Source organism: Octopus sinensis, linkage group LG11 (assembly GCF_006345805.1).
Source record: "Octopus sinensis linkage group LG11, ASM634580v1, whole genome shotgun sequence".
NCBI lineage: Eukaryota > Metazoa > Mollusca > Cephalopoda > Octopoda > Octopodidae > Octopus > Octopus sinensis.
The window spans coordinates 43,762,747-43,780,570 of NC_043007.1; the positions used below are offsets into that span (position 1 = coordinate 43,762,747).

The window sequence follows — 17,824 nt, forward strand, 5'->3', positions numbered from 1 at the left end:
GTCTGGAAGTCAAAGTCCCAGAGGATTTTTGCCTTCCCCTTTTCGTTCATTACCTTTTCCACTGTATGTTGGTACCAAGCACCCGTTACCTCATATCCGTACTTACGACATAGTAGCCAGTGGAGGTTTTGGGCTACCTTGTCGTGTCTACGCTTGTACTCTTTCTGCGCAATTTAAAGCTGGCTGAATCGTAGGCACGTCTTTACGTTCTGAGCTCATATTCCGTTGAGGTCGATTTTATCTTTCATCCTTTCGGGGTTGACAAAATAAGTAGCAATTAGGCTCTGGGGTCGACGCAATCGATTTATCTCCTAGCCTTGTACCAAAATTTAAAACCATTATTATTATTATTATTATGTCCTCAATATTCTGGTGGGTATTTGTAACTGCTCGCGACTATATCGGAATCTGAAACAATTGGCGAAATCATGTTACATGCTGATAGCAAGTGATCTTCAATTGTGAGTGGTAGCCATGTTTATATACATATATGTGTGTGCGTGGGTGTGTGTGTGCGAGCGTGTGTGTGTGTCCTATGTAAACCGTCGTGGGGTTAACCCGATTGAACAGATTCTGCGTCTGCGTAGGAAAAATTCAATGAAGTATAAAGCAAGACTATAAAAAATTCATATATTCATAGGCGCTGGCGTGGCTGTGTGGTAATAAGCTTGTTTTCCAACCACATGGTTCCAAATTTAGTCCCACTGCGTAGCACCTTGGGAAAGCCTTGTGAATGAATTTGTTAGTCGAAAACTGAAGAAGCCCGTCGTATTTGCATGTATGTATATATATATAATATATATATATATATATATATATATATATATATATATATATATATATATATATATATATATATATATATTATATATATACTTTGTGTCTGTGTTTGTCCTTCTGTTTACGCTCACTGTAAATTAGCTTCTGTTTACGTCACTGTAAATTAGCGTTTCGGCAAAATGAGTCAATATAATAATTACTATGCTTAGGGAATAAGGCTTGAGGTCGATCTGTTCGACTAAAATACTTCAAGGCGGTGCTCCAGTATGGCCGTAGTCAAATGACTGAAGCGTCTAAAATAATAAAAGAGCAAAAGAATATGTATGCATGCATACATATATATTTATATCTTTATCTATCTATCTGTCATCAAACATTTTGGTCGAAATCTCCTCTCGTCTGCATTCGTACATTCACTCACAGAAAACTCAAACAGAAATATAACAGTAACTAATGTAGTTCCTCTGAAAAAATGACAAGTTTTATTTCTCCCTTGTTTTTTTTATAATTCCTAACATTTTTGTCACAGTATTTTCCCCACTGTCTTCTTATATTTCATTTTCTCGTCTTTCAGTTTTTCTAATTTTTATCATTCATCTTCTCTCCTCCAATATTCTACCCGAGTTAGTCACTCGATTTATTTAGTCACTTATTTAACACTTTGTCTCCATACCCTCACTTTTTAGACTCAGTTGTCTCAATTACAATCTGCCTCGTCTTCTTTGTTTAGTTATTACAACCTCGTCCATCTCACCACACATTTTCATATCATACGCAAATTTGTCTCCCCTTCTGTCTTATATTTTTCATTTCTGTCATCCTCTTCATCCTTTGTTCACTCTTTATACCACAGTCATTTTATCCTGTTACCTCTCTAAATTCCTCCTCTCTATAGCAAAGTTTTATTTTTCTTCTTTCCACTTCTCCGTCCACTCTTACTCGTGTTATTATTTCTTTTCTAACCCTTTTTCTATCATTCCCTATAGTCTATTGTTTGGTCGCATGATTGCCTGTCATAAAAATTACCGTCTAATGGCTATTTCTCTTTCCCCTTGTCTTCTATTCTGTCAATCGTCCATCTGTTTATCAATCTCATCTGCATTTTTTAAAGATACATTAGTCATTCTCTCTCTCTCTCTCTCTCTTTCTCTCTGTTCCCCTCCTCTCTCTCTCACACACACATATACACACATATCTCTCGGCACAGACATACTGATTTCTCCTTTCACTGTGACAGAAAGTGGGAAACCAATCACCAAAAAAAAAGAAAGAAATAAAGAAAACTTGACACATATCCTGTAGTTTTATAAGATAAAATGATGGTCATGACAATGGCTATTATTTTGACGATACGATGAGGAAGCTGCTGCTGCTGATTATGATGATGATGACGATGACTTCGATGATGATTATGACAACGACGATAACAACTACGATGACGAGTACTGATGGTGTTGACGATGATGATGATGATGATGATGATGATGATGATGGTGGTGGTGGTGGTGGTGGTGATGGTGGTGGTGATGGTGATGGTGATGATGATAATGATTGCAGTTATGTACACTATGTTAATGATATTATTTCTGCCTTCTGTTTGGCACGATTGATTCCAGCTCTTGTCATTTCTCCTATTTGAATCACTGATAAGCCGGACGTAACTATTTTTATTTTAGCAACGTTTATCTCTGAATAACTGGCCATTTGATACACCACATATTACATTATCAATTTCCTCTAATTCATTTTATGCCGTTTGTTAGAAGTGAAGTGCTAACTGGTGGGCAGTTGCTTTTGCAATTCGCTGCATTAGTGTATGTATGTATGCGTATACACACGTGCGCGCGCGTGCACATACAAAGTATGTATGTGTCTATATATATATATATGTGTGTGTGTGTGTGTGTGTGTGTTCATTCACATGTATATATATATGTGTTTATGTATATATGTACATATGTATATGCATGTATATATACGTATATATGTGTATATGCATGCGCCTGCATACATACCTACATACACACACACGCACGCACACACACACACATATATATATATATATAGAGAGAGATATATATATATATATAGATATAGATACATGTATACACACTCATACATACACAAGGCACACATATATCTTACATCTTTTGCTGTTCTTTTTACTTTGTATTTTTACTTTACATTTCTTTTTACTTTACATTTTTTTTGCTGTTGTTTTGCTTTGTTGTCATGTTTTGGCTATTAATGGATTTCTAGCTTAAGTATAATTACATTTATTAAAAAATTGGCTTCAAATGTTGGCACAAAGCCAGCAAGTTAGGGGAAGGAGGCTAGTCGATTGCATTTACCTCAGTGTTCAACTGGTACTTATTTTATCGACCTCGAAAAGATGAAAGGCAAAGTTGACCTCGTCGGAATTTGAACATAAGGACGGACAAAATACCGCTAAGCATTTTGTCCGGAGCGGTAGCGATTCTGCCAGCTCGCCATCTTCATTTGTAATAAAATAGTATGTAAACAAAAATAGATATAACAACTTAATTAATTTATTCATTAGTATGCAGGTCTTACATTTAATGCATGGAACAGAAACTCGAGGATGTACTGATAAAAAATAAAAAAACAAATGCGCCCTTTTTAAAGCCTAGCCAGACGCATAGGCCCGGTTTCCCAGTTTCTAGGGCGTATGTGTTCCCCACCTGGACGGGACGCCAGTCCATCGCAGGGTTACTAATTTTTGCCAGCTGTTACTGGAGCAACGTGAAATGAAGTATTTTGCTTAAGAACACAACGCGTCGCCCGGTCCAGGATTCGAAACCACAACCTTACGATCATGGTGCTGACACCCTAACCACTAAGCCACGTGCCTCCACTGTACTGATAAACGTAACTCTAAAGTATTACACTAACTCTTAGTAAGGTTAAATAATTAATTTATTTCATACGGTGTTGTTCATCTTTTGTAACGTTAGGTCAAATCTGACAGAGGAGACCTTGTAGACGTTCGTTGTCGGCCGAAAGAATAGTCACGATCCAGAGATCAAGACTTTCAGATATGCGATAATATCACATAGTGATATACAACACATTCCATCATGCGTTGAAGAATTGAATTGTGTGCAGTGTTGCTGTCTAGACATATTATAGTCACTCTACAGTCAAGTTTATGCATGTACTACTTGTTGAGTTAGGAGGAAGAAGTGGAGACTATGACACCATGCTCGTTGCAGACCCTCCGAGACAAGTGAAATTGACGCTGTTAATGTCCTGTTAAAACTATTGTAGGCCAAGAACTGCAGGAAAGAAATGAGCATGGAGAAGATTCCAGAGGGCCAATGTTGTGGGGAGGAAGGATTGGAAATAGAAGTTGGTGCGGAGAAAGGCGAGTTGGATGTACTAAGAAGGACAAGAGGTGGAGAGATCAATGGATCTGGGATATCTGGAGTGAAGTTTTGAGATCAGTTAGAGCCAAAGAGTAGAGATCGTTAGAGTAGCAATAGAATGATTCCAAAGAAATGAGACAGCATTCAACGGGGGTTTGATGTTAGTGCGTCTCCATTAGCGATGGCGTAATGACAACCGAATTGTCATATTCTGGGCGTGATCCAGAGTATCAGAGTTCGTAGCAGCAGCATCCCAGATACGGTCGCAATACTTCCTTGTGGCTATGACTTCAGAGTTGTGGAGTGTCGCAGGCTGTACACCTGTTGTTGGTGCTATTGCTGTTGCTGCCGAATACATGGAAGGGGTTAAATCGATTACATTGAGCCTAGTCTTCAACTAGTACTTATTTTATCAATTCCGAAAGAATGAAAACAAAGTCGACCTTGTCTGAATTTGAACTCAGAGCCTAAATAACGACGAAATACCGCTAAGCATTTTGCCCGGCGTGATAAAAATTCTGCCAGCAATCCTTAATAATAATAATAATAATAATAATAATAATATAATAATAATAATAATAATAATAATAATAATAATAAGGATAATAATAATAACAACAACAACACAACAACAACAATAATACCAGAAAGTGGCTCTCATAGTTTTTGATCTTAACTGACTGGAAGTGTTATCATGTACATTGATTTGTCTTAGTATAAAAGATGGGCTGCACCAAATACTCGGCTCAATCCAACAGAATTGCTCGTCAGTTTCTTGACCTTAACCAGTTGAGCATGTCCCTTAGTGGCTGACGATAGGTGCATCTCTGACCACGAGTAGAAGTAGCGGGGGAGCATCATAGCCATGTGTCGAGAAGAATTCTTTGGAGTTTGAATAATTCACCTTTGGGAACATGGGTGTTTCCTTCATTTTCCTTAAACAAATTTTATTCAGGGACCTTTTGAGCAGGACGGGGCATTCGACCTAAAGAAAATTCTAACTGGGTCCCATCTGCCTGGTCATGTGCTGTTTATCTTGATATGAGATCACCATGTCGCGTACATATGGCTGTGATGCACGTGCCTGTAGATATAAAGTAGATATAGATTCCTATGTAGGTAATAGTGAAGTAAGTTTATTAATGACTGCTAGAGTTACAGCAAGACATAGGGATACCAAAAACCCAAACGAACTTAAAAACCAGAAAAAAGAACAAGTTATCTGACTGGCAGGAGAAGGCTTTGCATGGTAGATTCCCAAAGATAGCTGCAGCAAATAGTAGTAGTGAGACATGATTATGGTTGCGGAAAGGAAGGATGAAAAGGGAGACAAAAAGTTTGTTAATAGCAGCACAAAATCAAACATTAAGGACCAATTGGATAAAAGCCAAGATAGACAAAAACCAAGTAGACTCTCAATTTAGGCTATGTAAAAAAGGTAAGCATTACTCACATAGTGAATGTAGCATGCTGGCACATAAAGAACACAAGAAAAGACATGACAACCAAGGAAGAGTAATCCACTGGGAATTTGAACATACTGACAAATGATATGAACATGAACCTAGTAAAGTACTAGAAAGTAAGAAATATAAGATGCTGTGGGACTTAACTTTCAGACTGACAAAGTAATAGAAGCTAGAAGACCTGATTTAGTAGTAGTAGTAGTAGTAGTAGTAGTAGTAGTAGTAGTAGTAGTAGTAGTAGTAGTAGTAGTAGTAGTAGCAGCAGTAGTAGTAGACAAAGAGAATTGTCAAAGTGCCAGATAATTGACGTTACAGTCCCAAACTATGAAAATATTAATATGAGAGTTATAGAAAAAATAGCAAAGTACCAGGACCTATAATCGTTAACGATTCTACCAGCTCGCCACCTTCATAATAATAATAATAATAATAATAATAATAATAATAATAATAATAATAATAATGATAATGATGATGATGATGATGATGATGATAATAATAATAATAATAATAATAATAATAATAATAATAATAATAATAATCAGCTGGTCAATATGACAAAAGTAATATTACTGCCAATATTCGATTTTTTCTTTCATACAATTATGATAGAATTAAATAGTGGACTGATACACACACACACACACACACACACACACACACACACACACACACACACACAACACACACACACACATAATGTCCTGCGTGCAGCCCATGAATTATTACCGAATACAATGAAAGTTATAAAGTTGAAAATGAATGACGCACTGATGGAACTCTGAAAATTAAATTGCTTAAAATATAGGTATTTTATTAATCTCATACAAATGGACAATTTTAATTTTGTTATTTTGCAAATGTAATTAGTAATTGATAATTAATTAGCGCATTCATAAATTGAACTTTGTTACAAACAACGTTAAGTTAATTATCTTTTGTGAACTTCCTTTCGAAATAGGAAATTGTACTATGACAAAAAAAAATTAGAGAAACACTGAAGCCGTAGATCAGGAAACGTTCGGAACTCACGTGGGAGCATGCGCACGCACGCAAACACACGCGCGCACACACTACATGTTTAAAAATTTAAGAGAACGTTTTTTAATATCGCAGTATTTGAAAAAAATTATGTTTAAAAATGAAAACAAAAGATTTTTGTAAGAGGACAGATTAACAAAAACCCTGAAGAAGATATGAAGAACACCGCCACACACACAGTCACATAAACATATACATACATACACACGTACATATATAGTAAATTTATATACACGCATATAGTAATACATATATAGAGCACTGTTCCATTACATGTAGGAGCAGTAATCCTACTCATCCATTCAGTGAGAAATAATATAATTTAATAAACACAGGATTGAGCTGTCGGCCGCAATAAGTTTCATTCTCTGGTAGTACGATAGTCGGATGAGCTTGTATAGGGTGTCACAGAGATGCAAACTTTTTATAGCCGAACGAAAACATAAGCGTTTTAAATCTAAGAATACCACCGACCCACTGAATTCTAGATCCTGAACTTTCACTAAATGCAAGTATCTCGACAAGTTTCTATTACCGAACTGCAGAACGCCACCCTTTCCGGATTAGACATACAATCTCATAAAATTTAACCTTTTCCCGTCGAGTTAACCACACCAACTATTGTTAATTCCCATTATAAAGGACCAATGGGACACAACTCATATTTCCCTTCTCTCCTTTTTTCGTTACATTTTTCACAACCGTTGGAGCACGAAGAGCTCCGCACGAACGCAAATTCGTAAGATGGTTGTGATCTGTAAACAGTTTTGAGTAAGAACCGGAAAAAGAAGTATGAACACGCAATGCGCATGTGCACACTGAATTTGTAAAACGAAAGAGCAAAATAAAAACAATGTCAAACAAGTTATATGATGGTTTGCATGCCAAGTCTGACAGCACTATCATGCAGCTTTACTGCAATCCTCTTGTTTTTAAATTAGGTTAAGAACTTAGCTCTATACTTAGTAGACAGAGGAAACATGCTATATATTGTAGATAAAAAGTATTTGCGTTACCATTGTGTCTCCGAAGACAGTAGAATTGTATTCAATGTTATGTGGTTACGATATGATATCTCTATGATTTTTCATTCTCGCTGCGAGTTAAATTGCTTATTACCTTCCATCCTCACAACTGTTCGTTGACACTGGTACACACATATACATATATTCACAGATGCACATGCATGACAACTGTATAAGCATCCTTAGCAAATAAATATATCTACATGTATTGGTTCATCCCATAAATAATGCGGTTTTTTCAACTGCATGAAATAAAAGTCGAAGGGGGAGGGGAGAAACTACCTGCATCAACTTGCTATAAAAGCAGGTAGTAATTTTACCTTGTCCTTATTCTCAGTGCAAGTTTTGAAGCGTTGCAGTTCGATTTTAACAGCTATTTTTTCAAAGCTATAATGGAAGTGACAAAGAAGCATATTGGGCATATTTTGCTTTATGAGTTCAATAAAGGTAACAACGCAATGGAAAGTGCGAGGAATATTAATGCAGTGTATGGGGGACCGGACAATAAGCGTAAGCCAGTGTCAACGGTGATCCCAGAAATTCCGAGCCGGAAACTATAGCCTAGAAGACGAGCCTCATCCTGGAAGATCTGTAGAGCTCGACGAGGACGTCCTGCAAAACCTGGTGGAACAAAATCCCATAGTAACTGCTGAGAAACTAGCAGAGAAGCTTGGATCGACAACTGCGTGCCATCGTAAAAGTCAGCAAATTGGGTCACGGTTCCCTCACAAACTTACCGAGTCTAATCACGTGCAGAGAGGGAATGTGCGCTCTTCTTTGCTGTCGCATCGCACAGATGAACCTTTTCTGGGCAGAATAAAGACTGGTGATGAGAAATGGGTTCTCTATAAAAATGTCAAGCGCCAAAGACAGTGGGTAGGGAAATAAGAATTACAGGCACCCCAGACTAAAGGTTTTTACCCACGTACGGTATTATTATCTGTTTGGTGGGATATGAAAGGTTTTCTAGAAGCATTTCTTATCTTACCTGATGCTCCCTTGTCATTAGCAGGACTTCTAGTCGTATTATTCTTGTATCTATTCAGTATATTTCTATTAAAGTTCGGATGATTCGAATTTGGAGCTTTAATAATCGCTACATTATGTCTCCAGTAGTCTTATTCTGATTTGTGTATAGAATAGAAAAAAACAGGTGGGACTTTTTACTAATGTTCCATAGTTCTGGGGACGTACCGATCCTTATGGTAATTTTTCCTTGTTCTTCGAGAGGTTTTTACTTAATTTATCATTGAAGCTATCTCTTTTCGTTGTTTCATTACAATATTCAGCATTATCATTAAATAATTATTCATTAGCTGATAATTAAAATCTCTAAAGAATTCGTTTAGTCTTTTGCGAAGTATTTCTAAAGGAGAAGGCATTTAACAAAACATCATCCTTCTATAATCCTCCATGAAAGTCCTAAAAAAATCAGTAACCTGGGTTAAGTCTGATGAACCCATTAGTGTTTAAGTCTTATGACAATAAAGTTCTTCATTGAAGTATTTTCTTGACATTATGTTGATTTTGTCCTTAAGATTAGTGTAACTAACGAGATGTATATTAGAGATTCATTTATAGAGTTAGGTGAAATTAATGAACAATCATTGTCAATGCCAAATAGAAATGGAGAAGATGTGTTAATTTTCTAACATTTTGTGTTGTGAAAGTACTTCGAATATATAGGATATGTTATATATATTTTTTGATTTCTGGAATAATTATTTTCAATATTCCGTTGCTAATTCTACTCAGATCGATTGGGAACAACAGTCAGGATTGTGTCAAAATTTACTTTATGGTCCTTCAAATAAAAACTTGACTATTTAAGAATAAAATGTTTGTGAGTGTGTGTGCGTATGTGTTTATCGGTGTGTGTAGTCATGTGTCTGCGCGTATATATATCTATATATATAAGTAGAAAATATTAATAATAATATATAATAATAATAATAATAATAATGAAATTATTGTATACAGTGCTCAGGTGCACCACGATCTGTCAAAAAGTGCGTATAAAGTATATGCAGTAATGTACAAATGTCTGGAAAGTGAACAGTGTATGAATCAGATACATGCTTGCGTGTGTATGGAGGGGAGGAAATCAGGTGTAGTATTGGCGAATCTCAGGAAGCATGAAAGTTTTGAAGGATGCAGTGCTCCGACAACTAACAATTGATGCCGGCAGTTTGTTCCATACTTCAGCAACTCTTAGCGTGAAAAAATGTTTCCGAAAGTCATGGGAGCTGTGCTGTTTTCTGACTTTGTAAACAAGTCCGCAGGTGTTAGACAGGTGGAGTTTGAAAAGGTGCTCAGAGTTATTGTTTGTAAGATGGTTAATAATTTTATGGGTGTCTGCCAAGTCAGCTGCCAGACGTCGGAGTTTCAATGTATCCATGCCCAGGGAAATAAGGCGTTCAGAATATGGCAAATGCCTAATGGAGGGTATTATCTTGGCTGCACGTCGCTGAACGGCTTCCAGACGATTAATATCCTGGGCAAGATAGGGGTTGCAAATTCCAGGTGAGGTCGCACCATAGCTATATAAAGCCGCAGATAGATAGGCGGAGAACGGTTCACAAAGGACTTGGTGAGTAATGCCAAAGTAATTATTGACACTACGAATGCATTTCAAGTGGTTACGTAACAAATTGTTGCGTAAATATCACTGACACCATCCCATTGCAATCGAAATACATAGGTGGAGTCAAGTCTGCCTTATTTAAAAGAAGCATACGTTCAGGAAAAGATCATACAAAGTCAAAGAAATTAAGAGAGAAAGAAAAAAAGAGAAAAAGATAAGAGACAAATGCTGGACAAATATTTAAGAATAAAGTAAAAATAAGAAACAGATAAATAAAGGAATAAGTGGATGAATTGGCAATAAACGTTAGCTGTAGAAAGAGGGCGAGGAAAGACAGTGAATAGGGCAGGTGCGGAAATGATACTGTGTTGTCTTTGACGAGAAACTCACGAGTGAAGAGAGTTCGGTGAAGAATACAATTCTTCGCACCCCACAGATCCAGTCGCCTTCAAACCGTCCTACTAGAACTCTCGATTGACCTCGGCCCTTTTTTTTTTGGAGGCGGGGGAATTCTCGATACTCAATACCGCGTTTCCGGGGGTAACGCTAATGGCAGTTCTTCCAGATCGTTCATCGTCTTCCGCTTTTGAGACGCCCGTACCACACAAAACATTGCGTACGATCCATTGCCTAGTCACAGTAAGCTTGCCGAAGCATGCACAATGCCTCTGGAGCAGGCTTTCCGAGTTTAACGCAAAATTTCACATTGGCTGTTTGTTCCTTCCCATGACAAAATCGCAGACAACAGCATACACGTGATCACAGCTTGCGAAGTAAACACAGCACATTGCCTCATGAAGGTCATTGCTATCTCTCACTGCGCACACAGACACATATATATATAAGTATATATATGTAAATATACATATATATACATACACACATATATTTAAATATATAAGTATATATACATATATAAGTATGTATGTGTATATATATATATATATATATATATATATATATATATATATAAATATGCGCACATATCCATGCATATATATGTACATAAACACACACCTACATGACAGGAGTATTTGATATAAAATTCACAAACTTGTTTTTTTTCTGTCTTCTAAAATATGATTTTCTGAGATTTTATTTTACATTTAGGCTTTACTGCACTGAAAAATATACTTTCTAATCAAAATAATTATAAAGACATACTTACGTAATCGTACAATTGATCTTGGAATAACACTCCTTGTTTTGGATAAGGTAAGTAATCCTAGTGGTAGCTTTAACAGCAATATAAAAGGGTCCGAATTAAAAGTCCAAATGATTTGTTCAAGGCTCTTCAAACTCTACCTGAAATAAAATAAATGATTAATTATTTATTTATTTAAAATAATGAATCAACAAATACTGGTTTCAAGTTTTGGCAGAAGGCCAACAATTTCGGAAGTGGGGAATAAGTCGATTGCATATATATATATATAATATATATATATATATATATATATATATATATATTATATATATATATATATATATATATATATATATTATATATATATATATATATATATATATATATATATATATATATATATATATACATATATATACATATACATATACATATACTATACATATACATGTACATATACATATATGAGCTTACATTCAAAACTAGATGTATGCATCGGAATGACTTTTGAGTAATTTTTTAAAACAACAATTTGATTATATTTGATTTTGAAGACTAAGATTCGCTTATTGTCTATATGGCATCTGTCTCAGTTTGACTGATAAATATTTCACGTGCGTGAAGCCAGCAGCTTGCAGACTGTGTTTTAATGGCTATTAGAAAATCGATCAAATGTGCACTTTTACCGATTTTGAAAATAGGCTCCACACCTCATATATATATATATATATATATATATATATATATATATATATATATATATATATATATATATATATATATGGATTGGCAAATAAGTAATTTCGTGTTTCATAAAGAGTAGATTTACGATTTATAGAACGACTTTTGTCAATGTTATGATTTTTTTCTTTTGGTGTTTGATGGTACTTACTTTTAGCTTACTTTGGAAGCAAATTGCGCGTAATTTTGTTTATAACTGTTAGTTCAGTGACAATTTTAACCTGTAGTGCAAAATCGACCGTTTTCGCCATATTGCTTAATTTTTTTATTTCAACAAAGGCAAGAAAGGTGCTGAGACTCAAAAAGAGATATGTGAAGTTTATGGTATTGATTGCTTGACAGGACGCACATGTCAGATATGGTTTTAAAAATTCCGTTCTGGAGATTTTTCACTCAAAGCTGACCAACGTTTTGGTTGACCCACTAAAGTTGATGATGACAGAATCAAAGCCATAATTGAATCTGATTGTCAAATAACTGTGCGAGAGATTGGAGAGAGGTTAAATTTATTACACACAACAATTGAAAATAGTTTAAAATGTCTTGGACTCGTTAAGAAGCCCGAATTTGGGTTCCACATAAATTGGAAGAGATTCACATAACGCAACGAATCGATATTTGTGATACGCATCTCAAACGCTATGAAATTGACCATTTAAAAAAAAATAAATCATCACTGGTGATGAAAAATGCATTGTCTACAATAACATCAATCGAAAATGATCGTGGCCAAGCGTAACGAACCAGCACAAACCACATCGAAAGCTGAATTGCATAAAAAAGGTCATGCTGTCAATTTGGTGGGATTACAAAGGTGTTGTGTATTTTGAGCTGCTTCCAATGAACCAAACAATCAATTCAGATGTTTACTGTCAACAACAAATGAAACTGGAGGAAGCAATAAAAAAAAACAGAATTAGCAAATCGTAAAGGAATCGTGTTCCACCATGACGACGTTAGACCACACACGTCTTTGCTAACTCGTAAAAAATTATTAGAGCTTTGTTAGGAAGTGATGTCACATCCACCATATAGCTCTAACCTTGCACCATCAGATTACAATTTATTTCGAAGTTTGCAAAATTCTTTGAATGGTAAAACTTCCAATAATGATGACGACCTGAAATTGTACTTGTTTCAGTTGTTGGTTGATATATGAACGCGGAATCATGAAGTTGCCAGAAAGATGGCAAAAGGTCATCGAACAAAATGGAAAATATATAATTGATTAAAGTTATTTCTTTGTATGAAAAAATGACTTATTTCACACTAAAAAACCAAAATTACTTTCTTGCCAAGCCAATATACGTATTCCAACGCTGACTGGATGTTAGTACGAGCATGTTTATGCAACCATATTACATTAATGAAAAGACTGGAAATTTTTTCGATTCCATGAATTTTAATGCCTGAAGGATAACAGAACTTTCAACATATTTTTGAATTTTTCGCAACATTTTTTTTTGTTTTTTATCAAAAGATTGTATTTTCTAAATTCTGTCTAAAGTCAGCAAATTTCTAATATATGAAGTCACAATAACAGGACTAACAAATATATAGATTGGTTTTATATTTATACCGCTTACCTGTTCCAAATATCAATGTTTAAAAATCAATTAATTCCATGCTCCGTGTCTTGATCCGCTTATTGGGAGAATTTTGGACAAAGTTAGTTATATTCTGTAATAATTTTTTCTGATCGACGCATTTGAAGAGCCGGGAGAAAGCCAGCTCTTCACAGCTTGGCATATTACTATTGACAGATTTTATTAAATATATATAGATGAAATTTTTAGAAAAACAAAAGACGAAGACAGGTTTATGAACAACAAGCATGTGACGCTCGGGAAAATGAAAACAGAAAAAGTATTTTACGTTTCGAGCCTGCGCTCTTCAACAGAAAGGAATAGTGTATATATATATATATATATATATATATAATATATAGCAATAATAAATCTCTGAGCGAGATGTAAACAGTAGTAGCACGACATTGTGAAGTATATTTGCCACCTAAATGGGGCTGACCCCTATGGAACGATGCTACTGTAGTTTATAGCCCCAGGAAGACGTCTCCTCCAGCTGGCCAACGACACACTGTCTGTGCCCTATCAGTATTTGCGAAAGGAAATCGTCGTTCCTATCACTAGCCTGACATGATACAAACGGACCCTAGCCGGTGATTGTCACACGCTGATGACGGGTTACTATTCAGAAACCCGGGTCTGGAGATGGAAACGATTATTTCCCTTCGCAAATACTGATCGGTCACAGACGGTTTGTCATTAGCCAAATGGAGGAAATATCTTCCTAGAGTTATAAAATACAGTAGCATCGTCCCATATAGGTTAGCCACATTTAGGTGGCAAATATACTTCATAGTATATATATATATATATATATATATATATACACATACACACGCGCACTTATATTCAGTAATCCCTCGACTACCGTGCGTGTTACGTTCCAAAACCAACAGCGGTAGATGAAAATCCGCGAAGGAGAAACAGTACTGTATGTATATTTATTATTTTTTTTTTACGATTTGTATATATTTATTGTATCATAAATGCAAAACACCAACGCAAAGGAATCGACGTAAGCTTAAATTTAAATAATAAACCGTGATAGGTGAAACGCGATATGATGAGGGATTACTGTGTGTATATATATATATAGCTTTACTATTATGTCAACTCTGTCATCGTTCTTTAATTCTATCCACTTACATTAATTATTAGTTGCTATTTCTACGATGAAATAAAAAATACAGAAAATATCATCCGTGTTGACTAATGATTAATTACCGATAGATTTAGCAAAATAAGTTTCTTTTTCTGTTTTAACATATAACAACCATTTACTTTTGACTTCTTTATTAAAATGTTTTTCTCAATGAAGAGTTTAGAGGCCTAAATTAAGTAAAACATGATCAGTAACTACAGGAATGCTATTTCGATTCTCATCAGAATCGATTATGCATTGTAATCCTTAACTCATGACATAATCCACTGGACGCAACCCACTAGGGAATAAGTGAAAGAATAGTCAGTAACTGAGGATCTAACCTAGCTTTTAGACTTAATTCATCGGTCAATTTCAACTCAATGTACGGTGTCCAGAACAGTTTTTAAACTAGGAGCCTCCAAGTGGTCGGTTGACTTGCTAGCGAAAGCAACCAAATCTCCCTGAAATCATACCCCTCTGTCTAACCAAAGAGAAAAAGGAAATTGTAGAACGTTGGGTAATGTTGTTTGGAATTGTCTGAATTATAAAAGATAGCATGACCACAGGTAGAACACTTTTTTGATTATAGGTATTTTCGATCAATGCTAAAGTGGGATTAAATAACAATAACAACTAAGCCATAAGAAATTAATAAAATCATATGGTCAAACATTTGAGTTCATAAAAGATGAAAATAAAATTTTTTTTTTCATGACGTCGAATATATGGCAATCGTTTATTTCTTATTTCTTTATTGCCCACAAGGGGATAAACATAGAGGGGACAAACAAGGACAGACAAACGGATTAAGTCGATTACATCAACCCCAATGCGTAACTGGTACTTATTTAATCGACCCCGAAAGGATGAAAGGCAAAGTCGACCTCGATGGAATTTGAACTCAGAACGTAGCGGCAGATGAAATACATATTTCTTTACTACCCACAAGGGGCTAAACACAGAGAGGACAAACAAGGATAGACAAACTGATTAAGTCGATTATATCGACCCCAGTGCGTAACTGGTACTTATTTAATCGACCCCGAAAGGATGAAAGGCAAAGTCGACCTCGGCGGAATTTGAACTCAGGACGTAGCGGAAGACGAAACACCGCTAAGCATTTCGCCCGGTGTGCTAACGTTTCTGCCAGCTCCCTGCAATCGTTTATTTCTGAGCGTCTGAGAAAGACAGTAATATATATTTAGGAGCCTATGTAGTTTTGAGTAAACATAGACGCCCTTAATGTTTGATCTTGCAGAATATCGAGGATGTGACAGCCGGAAGAAGATAGAGCTGCTTCAGCAATCGCATGGTCCGCATTACAGTTGAGTAGATTGATGAGATGTAAAATGAAATACTTACTCAAGGACGCGACACGCCGCCCAGTCCAAGAATTAAACCCATAAATTTATGATCGTGTGGTGGATTCCTCCAACCACTGGGCAATATGTCTTCGCAGAGACGCAACAACAAAGTTTTTCACAAATCACATACGGCTGTCTTGCCTTAATTAAAGGAGACATTGGAGGATGTAGTTTTATACACCTCTTAAAAAGAAAGGATGGTCATGACTGGATTTCCTTTAATCATATTAATAAATATATTTGGTCAGGACTGACATGAGGGTTATACACCACCACCGGCGCCGCCACCAACACCACTATCTCCAACCACTACCATCACTATTACCACTACCCCAACCACCATCATCACTACCGCCACTACCACCGCGACAACAACAACCACAACCAGCACCAACACTAGTACTAACACCACCACCACCACCACCACCACCACCACCATCACCACCACCACCACCACCACCATCATCATCATCATCATCATCATCATCGTCATCATCATCGTCATCATCATAATGAACAGCAACAAAAAAATAAAGAACGTTACATCGAACAGTATTCTTTTACCATGCATCTTAATGTGTAATAATACGGAACGGTCACGATTACAAAGCGCTCGTTCGTGAATGCTTGACAAGTGAGGAGCTGTGGTTAGATAAAAAAAAATCGAAAAAGAAAACAATAATAACAACCATAGCTTTTTGTTATCGGAAAAAAATGTTTTTGGACCGTTAGAAAAAGAAGAAATGCAATAAAACGCGTTTTCAATAGTTTCCTGTCAGCTTTTCACCATTCAGTACCAATGTTGCTGTTTTGTATCAGTTGTCACTCACATGTTCAGATTTTAATTCGAAAGAAACTAGTGTTAAATCTACAACTATATATGATACATCAGTAATATTCTCATACTGTGAGATACTAGTCATATTATGACGTCATAGAATGATACTGCAGTTTAACTGTCATAATATGACCTATTATGTCATAATACTATATCCAGTAACAATGCTGTTTCATACTGTTTCATATATATTGTTGTTTCATACTTGTTTCATATATATCATAAGTTGGGATTGCACACGGGCATTTTTTTTTTTACACAAGCATATCTTTTGCGATAATATTGCATGAATCAGAAAGATGTGCGTTGAAGCTGGGTTCGGTAGCATTCGAACCCTTGAAACGTAAAAGGAAGTAAAGTATTTTGCCCAAGACGGCATCCATTTTTTCTAATCCAACACAGTTTATGTAAATTGTTAATTATTGAAAGAAACCATGTATTTTGATGTCATATAGTGACGTGTGTTCTAGTATAGTATAATTACTGTATGACGTGTATAAATACTATCACGAGTGTATCATATTGTGTCATTCTATGATACAGTATGTAAGATAGTATAATACTGTATCATACTATACCGAGTGTTATAGTATGACAACATGACTACCCTATCATATTATGACGTTAGTTTTACAACTAAACAATAACATTCAATAATAGTGCTTTAGTATGATATAACATAACGTCATAATATGACTAGCATATCGTAGCGTGACATAATA

At 35.7% G+C, this 17,824-nt stretch overlaps 1 protein-coding gene across 2 annotated transcripts in view; it reads right to left on the minus strand.

Annotated features, from left to right (window-relative positions):
• The window catches only part of LOC115217531 (non-symbiotic hemoglobin), a 271,016-nt gene that overhangs the window by 168,003 nt on the left and 85,189 nt on the right, over positions 1–17,824 (minus strand). Inside the window, exon 2 of one of the 2 annotated variants that reach the window (XM_036507442.1) lies at positions 11,451–11,587. The exons of the other annotated variant lie outside the window; for it this stretch is intronic. The gene's annotated coding sequence lies outside the window, so the exon portion shown is untranslated. The remainder of the gene's footprint in view (positions 1–11,450; positions 11,588–17,824) is intronic. 2 annotated transcript variants of the gene reach the window in all.